We start from the raw sequence: 21,135 nt of genomic DNA on the forward strand, positions 1-21,135 counted from the left end.
AAACATACCTATGCATCCTACATGTTCCATCTCAGTCCTGAGTTCAGTTAGTCTATCCTGTGATTCTAATTTACGCTTGTTAGATCACTAGTCCTAATCTGAGGTTCAGAATAGCAGTGTGAGGAGTGGTCTGAGTCCTTCCTCAGGCAGTGCTGTTCTATGCAATGTCTCTCCTAGTGACCGACCGCAGCTGGAAGGAATCCTTCCATCACAGCACACGCATGAAGCCCCTGGGTGCCAACTTACAGATAACCACTTTGTATATTTGCATTGGGTAATTTAGTCCTAAATCAACCCTAGTTAGTAGGATTACTTTGACTACTAAATTGCTGACAATAATATGGACTAAAACAATCCAGAAGTCATTTCTTCTAAAGAGACCAGAAACATAGGAACAAGTCAGATTGAAAGGTTTTTATTTTTTTATGTGATTTTTAAAATTTTATTTTTTAACTTTACAATATTGTATTGGTTTTGCCCTATATCAACATGAAAGGTTTTTAAAAATAGATTTTGATACAGGTTTACAAATCCTTATCTGAAAACTCAAAATCCAAAACACTTCTAAAAATTAAACATTTTTAGTGACAAATTTCATAGCAAAATTTGACAGGCATTGTGAATATCCCTGGAGGAAATGCAGCGTTTTCCCACGCAATCATTTTTTCCTTTGGAGCATCTCAAGGGAGTCTTATTTTGGGAAATGATGCCCTGAGATAATCTTGCTATTAGTACTGAAGATCTCCTCATTTATTTTTTGCATAAATTTGGATTTTTTTCAGTTTATTTCGAGTCATTCTTTACTGCCTGACTATGCCAGGTTATCTGATGGCTTCACAGTGTACTGATCACATTTATGTGCCCAGTTCTTCAAGGCTGATGAAGCAATTTTGTATTCATTTCTCATTTGGTCCTCAGTAAACCCCTATTTTTCAGTAATTCAGGAGTGGAGACACAGGACCCAGCTGGAACGTGGCAGAAGCAGAGCTGAAGCTTGGCTCTGGCCTTTGGGATCGCCCTGCCCCCAGTAGAGACTAACCCAAGTGCTGTCTCCAGGACAGCTTGTCAATGGCTCTCACAGGCAGGAAGAGTCCCATGTTTTAGATAATGCACAACCTTCACACCTACGAGGGAAACAAGTAAAGAGCAGCGGTAGAATAGCCGTGGCCCAGGAAGAGCAGTGGGATTCGGACTGTGGGAAGGATGGAGGGCCTGTGGGCAATGTATGGACGGTTCAGCAGCCCGCCCTCCTCTGCCCCGGGTTTCTCTCTGCTCCCTCAGGAAGCTCAAAAGTCAAGATGAGTTAGGAGATATTTTATTGACCTGAAGTTATTGTGGCTCAGGAAGTTTTACAGCTTCTACAGCAGGTTGTGAAAGGGTCTGGTTCCCAAACCTTGGATTCATTCCCTTGATATCCAGGAATGCAGGGCTGTAGAAGCACTAGTTCAAGCTCTTCATTCTAGCACAGGCCCTCGAGACCCAGGAGGGGCATCACTGACATGCCAGTAAGTCAATCGGCAGAAGAGTTGGGGCTGGAATTCAGCTTCTTCACTGCTGAGTGAGCTCTCAACCTCAGCACCTGTAGACGGGAAGCCCGGATCCCTTGTGCTGTATGTTCTGGGCTCTACCAGCAGAGGGCACCATGAGACCGGGAATGTTTTCAGTAACGGCTTCTACTCCAGGCATTACTGGAAGTGTGTCAAGATTTAACACAATATAGGGATACGGCATTCGTGGATTGTGAGAACTGAGTATTTGAATATGTGGCTTTTACAAAAAGATATGAAACATCATGATGTACTCTAAAGCGGGGACAGATAGAGCTGGGACAAGCGGGAGCTCTTTTGAAAACCAGATTTAGGGAAGCATCAGTGTTGGCTAAGCCCCTGCGGGGCCACTGAATGTTCTGTCCTTGTCATCCAGGCACAGGAACACACTGCCCTTTGTGCTGAGATAAAATGGGCAGAACACACGGGACTCACTCCCTCTCTAGAGCAATGTGTCACATTAAAACAAGGCACTCCTTCCAAGCTCGGTTCCCAGGGAAGAAGGCAGACAGCTGGGATGAAGCGCTTCCCTGCGACTTCTAGCTGCTCAACTTGGTGACAATTAGATCACTTTGCAGGGCCTTCATGGGAACGAGATGAGACTGCGTGAAGCTGCCCAGGGTGATGCCCAGCTCAGGGAGGACCGACCCAAGAGGACCTGTGCTCGGGTGAGGGCTTTTGGCTACTAGCCTGGGCTGGAGATGGCCAGTGTCCTGCGGTGTTTGGGAGATTACTGGAGTCAGTATGAGAGCAGAGGCTTGGTGCCTGGACCATGGGTGACCTGCTGGGCATAGTCTTGTGCTTGAACAGGAAGGCCCTGATCAGTTTAGCGTGGGGCAACAGGGCAGTGCCCTGTTAGAGACCTGGTTCCAGGGCCTGGCTGTGCCCCCTGGGTCTCTGGGTGGGGTGAACCTGCAAAGCATCAAGAGCACTTCCTGTTCACATTGGGCCTGGGCCCGCACTTCCTGTTTGCACTGGGCCTGGGCCCGCAGGCTCACCTGCAGGGGGTGCTGTCAGTTCAGACCAAGGTTGCTAAATCCGAGGGGGTGCTAGGAGCATCTTCACTAAAATCACCTTCCCCTACCTCCGCTGCCCATCCTGCTCCTTCCCTTCCTCTGCATCTCACAGGTTGGAAAGGTTGTGAGTGAGATTACAAGTCCAGTAGGGACTGACGTGGAAGTGGCAGGGGAATCCACCAGGCCTGGCAGGCGGGTGTGTACAGGAGGATGGGCCAGTGGTGATGCTGCAAGTTTGGTGAAATGTGGATCTTGCTGCTCTTTTAGGGGAAGCTGGGGTGGGAGGGTGATATTAGATTTGCTTTATACATGCAGCTGATGTGCATTTGGATTTTGGGAGAGGGAAGAGACCTGGAGGTACCTGTTTGGGTGTTTTCCACGAGGCAATTATAAGTGAAGCCACAAGTGTGGATAGAATCTCTGGGGAGTAAAAACTTTCAGAGAAGCTGAGAGGCGTGTGGGTTGGAAACAGAGGTAAGTTCCCTTTAGGGTCCAAGAAGGGACATGGCAGCCTGAGGAGAAGACAAAGAGGGCTGTGAGATGTGGGTGGGACCCGCGGGGGAGAGAGATGGGAGCAGAGAGGATCTCAAACTGTTGAAGAGGTGGGGCGTCCGGCCCTCTGAGTTGACTGGCCGTTGTTATTGGCAGGCGCAGGACAGTTTGCATCTGAAACCACTTTACTGCGTAGGCTGAACAGGAGGCAAAAGCCCATTTTCTGCTGAAATTACCAAAAAAAGTCATCACATGATGCTTCTGTGAACAGGTGAAATGTATATAACACTGCAAACAAGATGGTGAAGGTAAGGAATGGCATCAGCACTTGCTGAATGCTGTTTTATTTACTCTCACAACTACCTTCTGGGAAGGCCTTATTACACCCATTTCGCAAAAGAGGTGACTGAGGGGCAACAGAGCTGTTTTGCCCAGATCATAAAGCTAGTAAATGGTAACAAACGGCAGAACCAGCTTTTGGCCAGCTTGAGCGCTTCTAGATTCCAAGTTGCATCCTCTCTGTCGTGACCTTCACGTGTCACTCGCCTACTGGTCTGGACTGTCAGCTTTCCTCTGCGCCAGTTCTTCTGTGTCCCTGCCTAGCTGCCCACTTAATAAAATTATACAGTAGACACTTTCAGTCCATAGCTTCATGATGTCCCTCTGAAAAAAAATTTTACCGTTTTGAAATTTTCCTCTCCTTTGATGTTTGTGAAGCTGCCTGACCGTTTCTTCTGTTTCGCTGACTGTCTTTCCGCTGTTCGCCCCCTTGGTGGCTGGCTTCTCCAGGACTGGGTTGTTGGACATCTTCTCCATTAACTGCACCAGGATCACAAAGTCAAATGACTTTAGGGGCCAGCGAGAGAATGAAACTGTGACCAGCCAATTGATGAGATGTGGCCTGCTGCATTCGGTTACGGAACATTGATATGGAGATGTGGGGTCCAGGTGAGAGGGAGCGGGGATGGTGGGTATCAGAGTTTGTGAGAAATGAACCAAGCAGTGTCTACCAGGGGGCAGGCATGGAGGGACTGTGGAATGCAGGCTCAAGGAAAATTAGCTTTGAGGAAATTGATAGGATGTTTGGAATAAAAGAACTCAAAAACACATGGCCCAGTTGGGCCAGTTAGACATCAGAGGCTGGAAGGTCACTTTTTTCACTGTGCCCTTAGACAAAACATCTGGGCTTTATTTATAATTAGTGAGCAAATAAGCAAGCAGGCTTCTTCACACCAGTTTCCAGGCCAACATTGGAACTGGCAGAGGATGTGGACTGAGGTTGAAAGACTGTCACTGTGGAGATGGGTGATGAGGTCCAGAATGCTGACGGGGTCCCAAAGGGCACTGGAAAAGGGGGGGGTGACTTCTACTAAAACAGGGAATTCTACTCATCTTTTCATTTGAAAAGATCTTAGTTTCAATAAATCTTCAGTGTCTTTTCTAGGTACTCCACCAGTATCAGGGAGTTGATATCTAATGACAGGAAACCAAACCTCTGAAACCACTGTTGATCCTCAAAAAAAATTTGGATGAATAGAAGAATTGAAATGTAACAGTTTTGCACTGTTACATTTCTAAGGTCATACTGTTACTTTAGGGGTCTTTGAACATATCCTTCAGGAAGCCTGAATGGTCAGCACAGGTTCAGGGGAAGGTTTTCTGTGGCAGGTCCTGAGCCTTTGAGAAATGGCCCAGGGGATTTGAGGACCCCCCCCCCAGTCAGAGTTTACAGGCATATGTAAGATCCACAGACACAGGCAGGACAATAAAAGCTGCTTTACTTTGGGGTGTGAGGGAGAATCGCTAGGAATGCATGGAATTTCATGGATCTCATCCAAAAATGGAGAAGGCAATGGCACCCCACTCCAGTACTCTTGCCTGGAAAATCCCATGGACAGAAGAGCCTGGTAGGCGGCAGTCCATGGGGTCAAACAGAGTCGGTCACGACTGAGCGACTTCACTTTCACTTTTCACTTTCATGCATTGGAGAAGGAAATGGCAACCCACTCCAGTGTTCTTGCCTGGAGAATCCCAGGGACGGGGAAGCCTGGTGGGCTGCTGTCTATGGGGTCACACAGAATTGGACACGACTGCAGTGACTTAGCAGCTTAGCAGCATCCAAAAATACCACCTTTTGAGAAGAAGACTTAGGGAGACTTCCCTGGTGGTCCAGTGGTTAAGAGTCCACCTTGCAATACAGGGTATACAGGTTTGATTCCTGACTGGAGAACTAAGATCCCACATGCCATGAGGTAACTAGGTCTGTGTGCGGCAACTACTGAGCCCTCAAGCCACAACTAGAGAGTCTGTGTGCCACGACAGAAGACCCTGAGTGACACAATAAAGATTCCACACAGCTAAGTCACAGCTAAGATCCAACAGAGCCAAATAAATAAACAGACACCTCGTGCTATCAGCCCGACCCCAGGGGGCCTTAAGTTCCTTCACCAAAAGGACAGTGGACTGCAATACAAAGCTACCTTTCAAATGCCTGGGTCACGTGAAGAGTTGAAGCTTGATCAGGAAAGCTCCCCCATAACCAGTTGCTGTGGGGAAATGCAGACCATGCTGGGGGGAGTCTGGAAATGCATGTCCTTACCTGTGTCCCCTTCTGCCCCTTCCTGCCGACTTCTCAGAGCAGCCTTGCTTCTTCAGTGTCATTATCATCACTGTCACTCAGGTAAGCAGCTGGAAGACATCCCTCCACCTCCCAGGTCACTGTGGTCCCTCCTGTATGAGCCCCGACTCTTCCTTGCTTTCCTAAGGCAAAGACAGTCCCAGGGATTACATTCCACCCCACCACCTCCTGTTAAGAGAGGGGGATGTGCCCTGAATTTTGAGGCCAGTGCAGCCCAGGACCCTGCAGTCACGAGAGGGACTTGGTGTCTGTTCTAAGGTCAGTTCCTCAGATAGACTGTAGAATTCCTCTCGTGTCTCCAAGGCCCCAGGCATGCTTGTCTCAGGTTTGTGGTGAGGTTTTCATGTCCTTCCCTGCCTCTTCTCTTTCTGCACCTCTGGGGCCAACATTATTAGCTAATCAATGTGTTCTTATTCTCAGTTCCTGCACCCAGGAGAGCAGCTGCTTCTAGTTGACGAGCTAGCACCCGAGCAGAGCCTTAGATCTCCCTAAGAGTCACCTTTCACTGCACTCCATGCCATCAGTCTGTTCTTAATTCCTGATCTGGGGCTTTGTCTTCCTAACTCCATCTTTTCCCGTGTTATTTCTACCTAGAATACTCTCCCTCACTACCCAGCAGTTCCTGCCCTTGGGTTGCAGGATGCGTAATGCAGAAAACAAACACTCTTTCCTTTCTTCTAATATAAAACTCATGAGGATCCATGACAAAGATGAACAACAGCTCTGTAGGTTGATAACAGAAGAAGACACTACCCCAATTTCCCAGGAAACTTTGACTCACATCACTGTTAGTAAGGGGAGTAAGAAGTCAGTTCTAGATTGTACATTTCCCTCTCCTCTCCATCCCCCAACATCAGTACAGGAGGGAGGGGTAAGAGGCATGTGGACTCACATTGTCCACTGTCTGCAGCTCCAGGAAGGTGGTTGCACACACTGGGATGCTAGGCAGCAGCCCCTCGGATGCTCTGGACCCCATGACCGACCAGAAGGAATCTCCCAACACTCGTGTGGACAGTGTGGGCTGCAGAAATGCTCCATATCCTGTTTTCATCACTCTTGTTGTCACTCAGTTATGTCCAACTCTTTGTGATCTCATGGACTGCAGCACGGCAGGCTTCCCTGTCCTTCACCATCTCCCAGAGTTTGCTCAAACTCATGTCCATTGAGCTGATGGTGCCATCCAACCATCTCATCCTCTGCCACCCTCTTTTCCTTCTGCCTTCAATCTTTTCCAGCATCAGGGTCTTTTCAATGAGTTGGCTCTTCACATCGGGTTGCCAAAGTATTGGAGCTTCAGCTTCAGCATCAGTCCTTCCAATGAGTATTCAGGGTTGATTTCCTTTAGGATTGACTGGTTTGATCTCCTTGCTGTTTAAGGGACTCTCTAGAGTCTTCTCCTGGAGAAGGCAATGGCAACCCACTCCAGTACTCTTGCCTGGAAAATCCCATGGATGGAGGAGCCTGGTAGGCTGCAGTCCATGAGGTCACTAAGAGTCGGACACGAGTGAGCGACTTCACTTTCACTTTTTACTTTCATGCATTGGAGAAGGAAATGGTAACCCACTCCAGTGTTCTTGCCTGGAGAATCCCAGGGACGGGGGAGCCTGGTGGGCTGTCATCTATGGGGTCACACAGAGTCGGACACGACTGAAGCGACTTAGCAGTAGAGTCTTCTCCAACAGTTTCATCAATGGAACCAGGCCTAGACAGAGTTCTCCATTCAGCGATCTCTCCCAGCATGTGTCCATTACTCCCTCAGAAAACATACAAACTCTGGTGTTTCCAGCAGCTATGCTTTGCTGCACCCCAACTGCATGCCTCCTGAAAACCAGGATGCACTTCTTCCCCGCATCAGGTCAGCTCTGCACCATGTCAACACTTATGGAGGTGTAGAGAGTTAACCTGGGAAACCCCGTCTTACAAAACCCTCTACAATTTTTTCTTTTCCCCGGAACTCTTTCCTGGAGTCAGCAACCTCATCACTCCACCTGTAAGTCCACTTGTCTTGGCCCCTCTGGCTGAGCTGGCTTCAGCCCTGTCTTCCCAGACTTCAAGTCACTTCTTTTCTTATGTAGAGTGACTTCTATAATTTGTGTATTCACTTTCATCCCTTTGCTGATCTAAAAAGGATTCTCCTTGGAATTTGCTCCAAATTCCAAGGTACTATCCAATGTCTGTTCTCTAATTTTTCTACAGTAAATGAACTCAGGGTGTTTAGCTGGGCATGTGGCCACGAGAACAGACCTCACCCCCCAGAGAGCACGGCTCTGTGAGTACAGGGCACCAAAGGGATATAGGTGTTCTGAGAAGTGTCCTCCAGAACAGGAGCACACCCTTTCCTGCCTTTGTCTCCTTTTTGCCTGGAATGTGGATGTTATGGCTGGAATTAGAACAGCAATTTTTGGATCAAGAGTTAAAGGCTGTGTGCTGGAGATGGCAGGTGCAACCAAAGAGAAAAAACAGGGGCTTTGGTGGATGATCAAAACTTTTATTTAAACTAAAAAATTTTTAATTTAAATTTTTTTAGTTTTTTAAACTTTAAGTTTTATTTTTTTAAACAAAGTCTCATAATATGTACACACAGAAGAGACCCAAGAAAATTAGCTCTTCAAGTTTTTTGTTGTAATTTTTCTATATGTATTATGTTTATAATTGAAAAAACCCTTAAATTCCATGATTTGAGGCCTTTTAAAAAATTTAGTTTCTCTATTAAGATTTCCATTAATTTCTTATATCAAAGAAAATAAATAAATAATTGATAACTTGAGTCTTAAAATATTCTAGTTTTGACACAAAGGGATATTGAATTTCTGGCAACAGAGGTCAGATTTGGATCCCTGATTTATCTCTCTAGATATTCAAATCTTTATTTGAGCCTTACATTTAACTGGCCCTGCTCTCCTGTCAAACAGTTGAGCTCCAAGACTTCCAACATAGGATAAGGAGCAAAGGAGACAGAGATCAGGGCATGGGGTGCAGAGCTGCTCCTAGAGGGATAAGAAAGTCGATTCTTTTCTATGTTCCTGCTTTGCCAAACAAAAGCTGATGAAGTGTTTTTGTCTAGGGAGAAGGTAGTTGCTGGGCCTTCTACTCATTCCTGATCAAACTTAGACAAAACAACGAGGCATGCCTGTCCCAGCCCCTGGGATGTGGTTCAGAGGCCAGGTCAAGGGCTCCTGCCTGTGGGGGTGGGAGCTGGGGTGGAGAGACAGACTCTCCTTGGCTGGCCTCCAAGTTCTGAGGCCTAAACCATTTGGAATCATGGGGGGATCATGGCCACTGTCCTTGGCAGTGCCGGCAGCCTCCTGTTTTTACAATCTGCGAGTTTCTTTCACTTGGTGCAATGTGAAATGATCCCTTTGCCTGATCCTCCTTCTTTAACCTTAAAGTTGGGTCATGTGTGGGCTGAAAGGGGGTGAATCTGTAATCACACTTGATGGTAAAACCAGAGTAAAAGGCTCTTACTAATCTAACTTTTCAGAAATTCAGATGTAAAGTTTCATCAAAACTTAAATATAATTAAGGCCCTATCATGAAAAATATTCAAGGCTCTGGTTCTCTTCTCTTTTAGACCTTTTTACCCAAGGACATGTTGTGCCCTTCAAAGAACCAGCTCTCTCCCCATTGTCTCCAACTGAATGGTGTGTGTGTGTGTGCGCTCAGTAGTGTCTGACTTTTTGTGACTCCATGGAGCCCGCCAGGCTCCTCTGTCCACGAGCTTTCCCAGGCAAGAATACTGGAGTCGGTTACCGTTTCCTTCTCTAGGGGAGCCCAGGAATCGAGCCTGCACCTCTTTCATCTCCTGCATTGAGGCAGGCTCTTTACCACGGAGCCACCGTGTGTTCCTCCCGTGAGCACAGCCTGCTGTGTTCACAGCCAAGAAAGTGCAGGGGCTTGGAACCCAGAAGGGACAGGCGCGTGAGGGTAGCTGAAGGTAGAGCTACATATGCAGACTAAGGTGAAGTTCTGGCTGAGTGAGACATTTGTTTGGCAAGGATGGGGGTGTGTGTGCATCTGTGAAAACTTTAGAGAGAAGGTGGAAAGGAAAAGAAAGTTGCTCAGTCATGTCAGACTCTTTGTGACCCCATGGACTGTAGCTTACCAGGGTCCTCTGTCCATGGGATTCTCCAGGCAAGAATACTGGACTGGGTTGCCTGCCATTCCCTTCTCCAGGGGATCTTCCTGACCCAGGGATCAAACCCAGGTGGGCAGGACAGGGGCCTCAGAGGAGGACCCAGCTTCCTGCCTAATTGTGCATGGTGTTTTCTGGAAGTAAACTAGAGCCTCAGTCTCAGGGTAATTCCCTAAGGAAAGAATTTAAAATCCCATTGCAAGCTGAACATGGATTACAATTAAAACAAGCCTTCCTGCAGAAAAGGGATCAGGGCAATTTCTAGCCTGATAGGAGAAGATCTCCATGGTGGGGAACCCAGCACAGTGAAAAGAAAGACGCTTATAAGCCCACATTACTATGAAATTTCAGAACTCATATGACAAAAGAAAATATTAGTGGCTTCCAGAGTAAAATAAATACCAACAGTAACAACAAAATCCCACCATCCAGGGGCAGGATTCAACATATTTAACACTAGGTATGGCCTGGGCACTGGCCCGTCAGAATGGATTTTCTGGAAGCACTCTCAGGTGGGACCCTGCTGGCCCTTTAACTGTTTGGATGGTGGGAAGGTTTAGAGATCAAAGAGGAGAGGCAGCAGGTGCTGGGACATGCTGGGGTAGGGGTGGGGGCTCACAGGATGCTGACCATCTACCAACTGGTGCAAAAGAATCTCTATTTTAATAATAGGTGTGGCTGTGGTTAGTGTAGGCCAGCGGACTATCCGTCCTGCCCACTCCCCACTCCACTCTACCAAACGAGGGAAACGAATTAACATGGTACTCTCTTCTGATTCAATGCCTTTGGGCATCTGAGAAATAAAAATTCAAACCGAAATTTCTTACTTAGCCATGTTATCTGTCAAATATAAGTTATTTTCAGAATTGCAAGGCTTCAGAAAATGTACCTGCAATACAATGATGGGTTCAGGTTTGGCGGGACCTGAAGTCTGTACAACCTAGGGGACTCTCTTTAAGGAAAACATTAAAAAACCACTACTCCATAATTAGGTACAAAGTAAGTAGTTACTTAGAATCATACAAGAAGTTACAACTAAATAAAATATTAGCTTTAAATATTATAAAGTCCAGAAAAAGTTCATTTCATTGACTGATTTCTATTATACTTTTATACTACATTTTCCTCATACTTTTTGATTGCTTCTTCATATGACAAAAGTCTTACACTATTTTTACAGAGCAATTAGAAACATTCAGTCCTTTCGCTGTGGTTGATCAGAATTTGTTATTTCCTATTGGTAATATGACCACAGGAAAAACCATAGCCTTGACTAGATGAACCTTTGTTGGCAAAGTAATGTCTCTGCTTTTGAATATGCTATCTAGGTTGGTCATAACTTTCCTTCCAAGGAGTAAGCGTCTTTTAATTTCATGGCTGCAGTCACCATCTGTAGTGATTTTGGAGCCCAGAAAAATAAAGTCTGACACTGTTTCCACTGTTTCCCCATCTATTTCCCATGAAGTGATGGGACCAGATGCCATGATCTTTGTTTTCTGAATGTTGAGCTTTAAGCCAACTTTTTCACTCTCCTCTTTCACTTTCATCAAGAGGCTTTTGAGTTCCTCTTCACTTTCTGCCATAAGGGTGGTGTCATCTGCATATCTGAGGTTATTGATATTTCTCCCGGCAATCTTGATTCCAGCTTGTGTTTCTTCCAGTCCAGCGTTTCTCATGATGTACTCTGCATATAAGTTAAATAAACAGGGTGATAATATATACCCTTGACGAACTCCTTTTCCTATTTGGAACCAGTCTGTTGTTCCATGTCCAGTTCTAACTGTTGCTTCCTGAGCTGCATACAAATTTCTCAAGAGGCAGATCAGGTGGTCTGGTATTCCCATCTCTTTCAGAATTTTCCACAGTTTGTGATGCACACAGTCAAAGGCTTTGGTATAGTCAATAAAGCAGAAATAGATGCTTTTCTGGAACTCTCTTGCTTTTACCGTTATCCAGCAGATGTTGGCAATTTGATCTCTGGTTTCTCTGCCTTTTCTAAAACCAGCTTGAACATCTGGAAGTTCACGGTTCACATACTGCTGAAGCCTGGCTTGGAGAATTTTGAGCATTACTTTACTAGCGTGTAAGATGAGTGCAATTGTGCAGTAATTCGAGCATTCTTTGGCATTGCCTTTCTTTGTGATTGGAATGAACACTGACCTTTTCCAGTCCTGTGGCCACTGCTGAGTTTTCCAAATTTGTTGGCATATTGAGTGCAGCACTTTCACAGCATCATCTTTCAGGATTTGGAATAGCTCAGCTGGAATTCCATCACCTCCACTAGCTTTGTTCATAGTGATGCTTTCTAAGGCCCACTTGACTTCACATTCCAGAATGTCTGGCTCTAGGTCAGTGATCACACCATCGTGATTATCTGGGTCATGAAGATCTTTTTTGTACAGTTCTTCTGTGTATTCTTGCCACCTCTTCTTAATATCTTCTGCTTCTGTTAGGTCCATACCATTTCTGTCCTTTATCGAGCCCATCTTTGCATGAAATATTCCTCTGGTACCTCTGATTTTCTTGAAGAGATCCCTAGTCTTTCCCATTCTGTTGTTTTCCTCTATTTCTTTGCATTGATCACTGAAGAAGGCTTTCTTATCTCTTCTTGCTATTCTTTGGAATTCTGCATTCAGATGTTTATATCTTTCCTTTTCACTTTTATTCTTTTCACAGCTAGTTGTACAGCCTCCCCAGACAGCCATTTTGCTTTTTTGCATTTTTTTTTCCCATGGGGATGGTCTTGATCCCTGTCTCCTGTACAATGTCACGAACCTGATTCCATAGTTTATCAGGCACTCTATCTATCAGTTCTAGGCCCTTAAATCTATTTCTCACTTCCACTGTATAATCATAAGGGATTTGATTTAGGTCATACTTGAATGGTATAGTGGTTTTCCCTGCTTTCTTCAATTTAAGTCTGCATTTGGCAATAAGGAGTTCATGATCTGAGCCATAGTCAGCTCCTGGTCTTGTTTTTGCTGACTGTATAGAGCTTCTCCATCTTTGCCTGCAAAGAATATAATCAGTCTGATTTCGGTGTTGACCATCTGGTGATGTCCATGTATAGAGTCTTCTCTTGTGTTGTTGGAAGAGGGTGTTTGTTATGACCGGTGCATTTTCTTGGCAAAACTCTATTAGTCTTTGCCCTGCTTCATTCTGTATTCCAAGGCCAAACTTGCCTGTTACTTCAGGTGTTTCTTGACTTCCTACTTTTGCATTCTAGTCCCCTATAATGAAAAGGACATCTTTTTTGGGTGTTAGTTCTAAAAGGTCTTGTAGGTCTTCATAGAACTGTTCAACTTCAGCTTCTTCAGCGTTACTGATTGGGGCATAGACTTAGATTACTGTGATATTGAATGGTTTGCCTTGGAAATGAACAGAGATCATTCTGTCGTTTTTGAGATTGCATCCAAGTAATGCATTTCAGACTATTTTGTGGACCATGATGGCCACTCCATTTCTTCTGAGGGATTCCTGCCTGCAGTAGTAGATATAATGGTCATCTGAGTTAAATTCACCCATTCCAGTCCATTTCAGTTTGCTGACTCCTAGAATGTCTACGTTCACTCTTGCCATCTCTTGCTTGACCACTTCCAATTTGCCTTGATTCATGGACCTGACATTCCAGGTTCCTATACAATATTGCTCTTTACAGCATTGGACCTTGCTTCTATCACCAGTCACATCCACAGCTGGGTATTCTTTTTGCTTTGGCTCCAACCCTTCATTCTTTCTGGAGTTATTTCTTCACTGATCTCCAGTAGCATATTGGGCACCTACTGACCTGGGGAGTTTCTCTTTCAGTGTCCTATCATTTTGCCTTTTCATACTGTTCATGGGGTTCTCAAGGCAAGAATACTGAAGTGGTTTGCCATTCCCTTCTCCAGTGGACCACATTCTGTCAGATCTCTCCACCATGACCCACCCATCTTGGGTGGCCCCACAGGGCATGGCTTAGTTTCATTGAGTTAGACAAGGCTGTGGTCCTAGTGTGATTAGATTGACTAGTTTTCTGTGATTATGGTTTCAGTGTGTCTGCCCTCTGATGCCCTCTTGCAACACCTACTGTCTTACTTGGGTTTCTCTTACCTTGGGCGTGGGGTATCTCTTCACGGCTGCTCCAGCAAAGCGCAGCCATTGCTTCTTACACTGGACGAGGGGTATCTCCTCACCGCTGCCCTTCCTGACCTTCAACATGGGATAGCTCCTCTAGGCCCTCCTGTGCCTTATTCCTTGGAAGGAAAGTTATGACCAACTTAGATAGCATATTCAAAAGCAGACACATTACTTTGCCAACAAAGGTTCGTCTAGTCAAGGCTATGGTTTTTCCTGTGGTCATGTATGCATGTGAGAGTTGGACTGTGAAGAAGGCTGGGTGCTGAAGAATTGATGCTTTTGAACTGTGGTGTTGGAGCAGACTCTTGAGAGTCCCTTGGACTGCAAGGAGACCCAACCAGTCCATTCTGAAGGAGATGAGCCCTGGGATTTCTTTGGAAGGAATGATGCTGAAGCTGAAACTCCAGTACTTTGGCCACCTCATGCGAAGAGTTGACTCATTGGAAAAGACTCTGATGCTGGGAGGGATTGGGGGCAGGAGGAGAAGGGGACGACAGAGGATGAGATGGTGGATGGCATCACTGACTCGATGGACGTGAGTCTGAGTGAACTCCGGGAGTTGGTGATGGACAGGGAGGCCTGGCGTGCTGCGATTCATGGGGTCGCAAAGAGTCGGACATGACTGAGCGACTGATCTGATCTGATCTGATCTGATTGGTAATATAGGAAAATAAGTGTTCCTACTGGGACATAACTCAGGCCCTGCAGGGGTGACACCTGATGGAGACAGAGAGGACATGGTGAGTGGGGTTGCTCCTGGCTTGTAAGAACCCAGCTCTGCCTGGAAATGGAGGTGCTGCAACTCAGTGTCCACCATTCAGCTTCCCTGAGCCACACTGCAAACGTGCATTCAGGCAGCTCCACTGCCACAAGGGGATTCCCTGGTGGCTCAGACAAGCCGCTGCATACAAGCTAATGAAGACAAGTGTTTGCCTGTGATGCCATAGACCCGGGTTTGACCCCTGGGTTGGGAAGATCCCCTGGAGAAGGGAATGGCTACCACTCCAGTATTTTTGTCTGAAAAATCTCACAGACAGAAGGAACCTTGTGGGCCACAGTCCATGGGGCTGCAAAGAGTCAGACATGACAGAATGACTAACACTTTCACCACCACTCAGGAAGGTGGGGAATGCGACAGAGGGCAGGCAGAAGAGAGATGTTGCCCTAAACAATTGCTGTTAAAGTATCTAATTTTTGAAGAATTTGTAAACACACACCATCACGTCAATATAAGGCAAAGGCCCTTCCTTCCCAGGCCCTTGGAAGATGTTCATTAGCAGGGCAGGAAGTCCACCTTTACTCCTCTGCATCTATCCTGGGAAGCTACCGCAAGGCTGTGCTATGGCAAAAACAAGGACCAAATAAGAAAAGAAGCCATGGGGTCCAGGAGACAGTGGGTCCACGTTGGGAGATCTCTGAAGAGAGTTCCTGGAGGATTACAGTTCTCAGCCCTGGAAAGATCACGTCTTCACAGACATGGGAGAAGAGGGTTCCTGGGACACACACAAGTTTCTCCAAAGTGCAGGCCATGGATGTTGTGAAGGTGCCCTGCGGACGCTGTGACAGAGCCTGGCCACAGATGCAGTCTGGGTTTCAACAGCTCTCACCACTGAGGCAATAGACATTTTGCAGTAGACCTGAAAAACACTAAGACAGAAAGAAAACAAGATGCCCAGGTGATGCTTACCATCTCTGACAGCTGCTGCTGCTGCTGCTAAGTCGCTTCAGTCATGTCCGACTCTGTGTGACCACATAGATGGCAGCCCACCAGGCTCCCCTGTCCCTGGGATTCTCAAGGCAAGAACACTGGAGTGGGTTGCCATCTCCTTCTCCAATGCATGAAAGTGAAAGTGAAAGTGAAGTCGCTCAGTTGTGTCCGACCTTCAGCAACCCCATGGACTGCCGCCTTCCAGGCTCCTCCATCCATGGGATTTTCCAGGCAAGAGTACTGGAGTGGAGTGCCATTGCCTACTCCATCTCTGACAGCTAGGGAGCCTAAATTACAAATCAGAGCAGATGTATTTTCCATTTGACTTTGATTAATAAATGAGTGTTGGTATTCTATTTTGAAAAGAGAGAAATGCCACATGCCTATAATTAGTGAAAGAAGAAATAGAGATGTAAAGATATAATTTAAATTTATAAAGTAACAAGAGATACATTGAAAACGTATTATACACTTATATTTCATATACATATGCATTTGTATATAGTAGATGAATGTGTTATGGAGAAAGATATTGAGTATATAGGAAAACAAAACCATCATTCAGCATAACAGAGAGCTAATGGATAATACATAGAGCTGATAAGTCCAGAAATAGCTCTGTGAGTTTGTTATTGGAGGCAATATCAGAGGCAACTGCAGAGCCAAATCAGAAATGATTGAATCAGGTTGCTCTAGAGAGCAGGGCTGATGCGGGGAATGTAGGTGGGGACAAATGGTTTTCTTTATCAGTGTCTCTCACTAGTTGGTTTTTAGAAAATATGTACATGTTATTCTGATTAAAAATGCATTTAAAACATTTAGGAAAGAGTTTAGCTGAGGACGCTCACTTGAGCAGGGACACGGAGCTCATGTATGTTACTGCACAGCGCTGCCAGTCCTCATCATAGGCGTGTGTGTCTTAGCCAGCTAGGGCTTTTGTCACAAAACACCACATTCTTGAGGCTGAAACAATAGACATTTGTTTCTCACAGTTCTGGAGACTGGAAGTCCAAGATCAAGGTGCCAGCAGATTCAGTTCCTGGCAAGCCCTCTTCGTGGCAGCAGATGGCTGCCTTCTGGCTGTGCTCATGAGTGGGGGCGGGGAAGCCAGCTCTCTGGTGACTTCTTATAACGGCACTAATCCACCATGGGGGCCCCACCCTCAGGGTCCCATCTAAACCAGCCACCTCCCAAAGGCCTCATCCCCAAATGATGACTCTCTGGACCCCCTCATTCAGGCCCTGGGCATCCACATGTGATTTTGGGAGTACGGCTCAGTCCAAGTCACATGCAAGTGGGAGTGTTGATGTGCCGCTGTGCAGGGTGCTAGGTTTGGATTTACAAAGTGTTAGGGTTTGGTGTGGGCCACATGGCAAGTTTGTGGCAGAGCCTGTGCTCCTGTCTCCACTGTTTCTGTCTGTGGGGAGATGCTCACACTGTGAGCTCACAGACAGGGTCTGTGGGGTCAGATATGTCTGAGCGAGGCTAAATAGGCCATCTCTCTCTCCCAGAATTCTGCAGAGTTCCAAATCGTTAGCAGATCAATGTTTCTGAGGAATCAGCAAGAAAGAAAATACCTTTTCCTAAAGCATACTTTTCCCCGAAGCAACAACTTTTAAACTTTTAAATTTCAGGACTCCTTTTATTTTTATTTTTTGGCTGCACTGGCTCTCCATTGAGGCACATGGGCTTTCTCTGTTTTCGGTGGGTGGGGCTTCTCGTTGCTGGCCACGGGCTCGAGAGTGAGTGTACTCAGTGGTTGCAACGCGTGGGCTTAGTTGCCCAAAGGCATGTGGATCTTAGTTCCCCAACCAGGGATCAAACCCACGTCCCCTGCACTGGAAGGTAGATTCTCAACCACTGGACCATCAGGAGTGTCCTCCCCTTTCATTTTTAAAACTTACTAAGGGCTCCAAAGAGCTTTTGTTAATATGGTTTAGATCTCTCAGTATTTATTGAAGAAGAAATTAGAGGTAGGAAACCTTTAACCTATTTACTAATTCATGTAAAATAACAATAATAAACCAATTGCATGTTAACATAAATGAAAAATTTTAGGAAAAATAATATTTTCAAAAGAAAGTTTAGTGAGAAAAGTGGCTCTGTTTTGTATTTTTGCACACCTCTTTGATTTGTTGTAGTATGCTATTATGGCAGAAATGTTTGCAGAAAATCCACAAAAAGGATGGGTATTTATTAATAAATATCTGCTTTGGAAAGTTACAGGTCTTCTTTTTTTGATATTACACCAAAACTCAACAACAGTAATTTCTTAAAAGGTTAGTTGCAATGTGGAATTTGAAACATCAATTAAATTTTATAGTCTGTTACATTAAAATCCATTTTTCTATCTTGCAGTTCGAATAGATGTTTTACCATTGTATTATTTTGTCATATTTTGTGACTTTGGTCATTTGGAAAATACTGGATTCTTGAGTTTTGAAGTTTTTCAAATATTGACACATTTCATGTTACAATACCAAAATATCACATCTGTTTCTATTACCACTGATCTCATTACAGAAGTAATTAGATACTGGGAAACAGACAAGCTCATGGTGGCAGATTCAAGTTTTCCAATATTCCAGTTTTTGTTAAAAATCTTGAAATTTCTCATTGGGAACTCTTGCTCTCAGTTATTTCCTTTGAAGCTTCAGGCTTGGTTTCTCAATTTTTGAGAAAATGTCTCCCTAATACCCAAAGTGTGAATTTATCTATAAGTTCTTTCAAATAAGACTGGTGTCTGTGAGAAGGCTGGCCAGCTCCACCCCCGAACCCCATCCAGCACCAGGCTCCTCGGTGCCATGACCATCACTCTTCAGCACAAGGTGCCCGCGCCTCACCCAGCCGCCTCATTCCACCTCACGCAATAGTAAAGGACGTGTATTATTGGCCAGACTTAGTGAGATTGATACCTTCCCACCCCCCCAGTTTATCAGGATTATTTTTGAGAGAAACTGACATCACTTGTCCTCGGTGTCACATTTCTTTGTTCACGACTGTGTGCCTCACGGGGAGAGCAGGCAGCTGGCGGTTTGCAGCTGTTGTGTTGATGTGTGTAAAGGTGCCAGCAGGCTTAGGTGCACTGCATTTGCACTCTCAGTGTGAGTGTCAACACCGTGAGGTTTCCATGTTTATTCTGTATTTATGAGTTGGCATTCTACTTTAATAAAGAGCTTTCACTTCTTATTTATATGTCTTTTACTAGTATGGACTCATCAATTCCTATTTGATTCAATGAGCTCTAATCTGTTACGATCATTGCTTATTTCATTGTTCAAATTGTTACAGCTTTGGAAATCTGCTTCTTTCTGCCACACATTCATCACAGATGGTCTTACTGTCCTTGCCCACCACTACTGGCCCTGAAATTGCAAGACCATTTGGACTTGGGGCTATGGCAAGTTCTCCTTGCATTTTAGCCTTGAAAGGTAACATAGTGATGTCTTTTTCTCTCTCTTTTATAGCATTTTTTCATGTACCTTGGCCTGGAAGGGAATTAGTTTGTAACACAGTCTTTTCATTTCAGGAGATTTATCAATATTTATTTTGGCCACCTGATGCGAAGAGCTGACTCATTTGAAAAGACCCTGATGTTGGGAAAGATTGAAGGCAAGAGGAGAAGGGGACGACAGAGAATGAGATGGTTGGATGGCATCACCGACTCAATGGACATGGGTTTGGGTAGACTCTGGGAGTTGGTGATGGACAGGGAGGCCTGGCGTGCTGCGGTTCATGGGGTCTCAAAGAGTCGGACACAACTGAGTGGCTGAACTGAATTGATCAATATTTATACTGGTTTGGAATTTCAGGCTGAACACTACTGAAAATCTTATTCCCACAGATTACTGACTCAACAAAAGATCTGGATACTTACCTAGAAGAATTTCCTTTGCAGAGGTGGCATTTCTAAATTCTCTTTCGTATTGGTTTTTGACCAGGTGTTTATAATATATTAACAGCTATGTTTGACAAACCAAATGAAACAGTCTCTGTCTTCATGGAGTATAAATTGTGAAAGAGATGTGACAGATATACATAAACAGGGGAACCTTTGGTTAATGAATTTTGTTCTTTTTGCATGTTTTTTTCTTTATTATTTATTTTTCATTGACACCTGAACACAGATGAGGGTGAAAACATAATGACAACTAGGAAAAGGAAAGTGACAATTCCTTGCACGCACTAGTACATTCAAGGTCCTGCTCTGCATCCTTCACACGTGCTAGACCTGCCGTGTGTGCTGGTGGCTCCCCACTTAGAGCTTGGGGACTCCCTCCCCTGCTTTTATGAGTTTTCCATAACAGAAATGAGCCCCCGCAGCATGGATAAAGCGGGGCGAGCACTGGCACTGGTGCGAGGCCTGTGGAGCTGGCTGGCATCAGGCTGTTTCTGTGCAGAGGGACAGGAGAGGTGCCAGGCTGAGTCTGGAGGGGCGGCCGCTTTCACGGCAGAGGAACCTGGCTGAGCACAGGGGGCACGCAGGGGCTCGAAGCAGGTCGCCCGCGGCTGACACCGTCTGTCCCTCTGCTCCAGGGCAGCTGTGAGGATGCCCCTGGGCCATCAGTGGGAGCTGAGGACAGGGAGCTGGCATCAGAAAGAGGAGCGACCTGGTGGCCAGGACAGCAGAAGCTGGGGGAGGCTGCACAGCCCACGCCGGATGCCCACAGCTCACCTGCACTGTCTCCTTGATATTAAACCAGATTGACACCTGAGCTGAAGTGGGTAATGCGCGGGCTGCCATCACAGGACCACCGCGAGGCCTTGGCCGGATTCCAGCCCCCATGGTGGTCTCTCTTTGTTGTATCCCACAGTGCAGCTGCTTCTCGAGGGAGAGAAGGGCTGAGTGGGGCGGGCAGGGGGCCATGGGGAAAGACTGAGCTAGGGAGCCCAGGTGGGCAGATAAATGGCAGGAGGTTCTCCCCTCCAAGTGAGAAGCTGCTCTTTACCCCAAGCCTGCCCTTCAGCATTGGTTCCCGCCGGCCCTTAGTGGTTCACCAGGCTTCAGGCTGTGGCTGGAGGCCTTGGCCGGAGTCCAGGGAGGCAGAGCGGTGCCAGCAGGCCTCTCCAGCCCCCTCTGCTCTGTGGACGGAGCCACCTGGCTCTCCTGTCACCTCATCCGGACGCTTTTGCCTTCAGAAAAGAGCTAATGACACTCGGTCTTGTTCCAGAATCCCAGCTGGAGCCCTGGGCTTTGGTCTGGCACCCCCTGCAAGCCAGAGCTGAGCCAGCCCACCTCCCTGGCCACTGCTGCTTGCTCTGCCTGCTCCTGTGTGTCTGTGGTGACCCGACGGAAGAGGAACAGGGAGGGGAGAGGCGGGCAGCCGTCGCCGGTCCTGCTGTCATGAACCGTTTTTCTCCAGAATCTGAGTTGTCCGAGAAGACTTTTGTTTCCCCAGTTGACATCAAATAGCTACATGTTCTTTCAACTTGTGCTTCCTCCCAACTTATGGGAAGAGAATCTCATTTTATATAACCCTGCA

At 46.1% G+C, this 21,135-nt stretch overlaps 1 long non-coding RNA gene across 3 annotated transcripts; it reads left to right on the forward strand.

Moving 5' to 3' along the window:
* The first annotated feature begins 1,979 nt into the window (after positions 1-1,979).
* Positions 1,980-19,242, forward strand: LOC102397908. Of its 3 annotated transcripts, none has more exons than XR_003105745.3 (5): positions 1,980-2,215; positions 3,212-3,363; positions 3,845-4,003; positions 18,944-19,083; positions 19,182-19,242. It is a non-coding gene; the product is annotated as an uncharacterized LOC102397908 (long non-coding RNA). The 3 variants fall into 3 exon arrangements; XR_006547363.2 differs by lacking the exon at positions 1,980-2,215 and adding an exon at positions 2,494-2,759; XR_006547364.2 differs by lacking the exon at positions 1,980-2,215 and adding an exon at positions 2,806-3,037.
* Positions 19,243-21,135: the final 1,893 nt, after the last annotated feature.

This window comes from Bubalus bubalis, chromosome 21, assembly GCF_019923935.1.
Source record: "Bubalus bubalis isolate 160015118507 breed Murrah chromosome 21, NDDB_SH_1, whole genome shotgun sequence".
Taxonomy (NCBI): domain Eukaryota; kingdom Metazoa; phylum Chordata; class Mammalia; order Artiodactyla; family Bovidae; genus Bubalus; species Bubalus bubalis.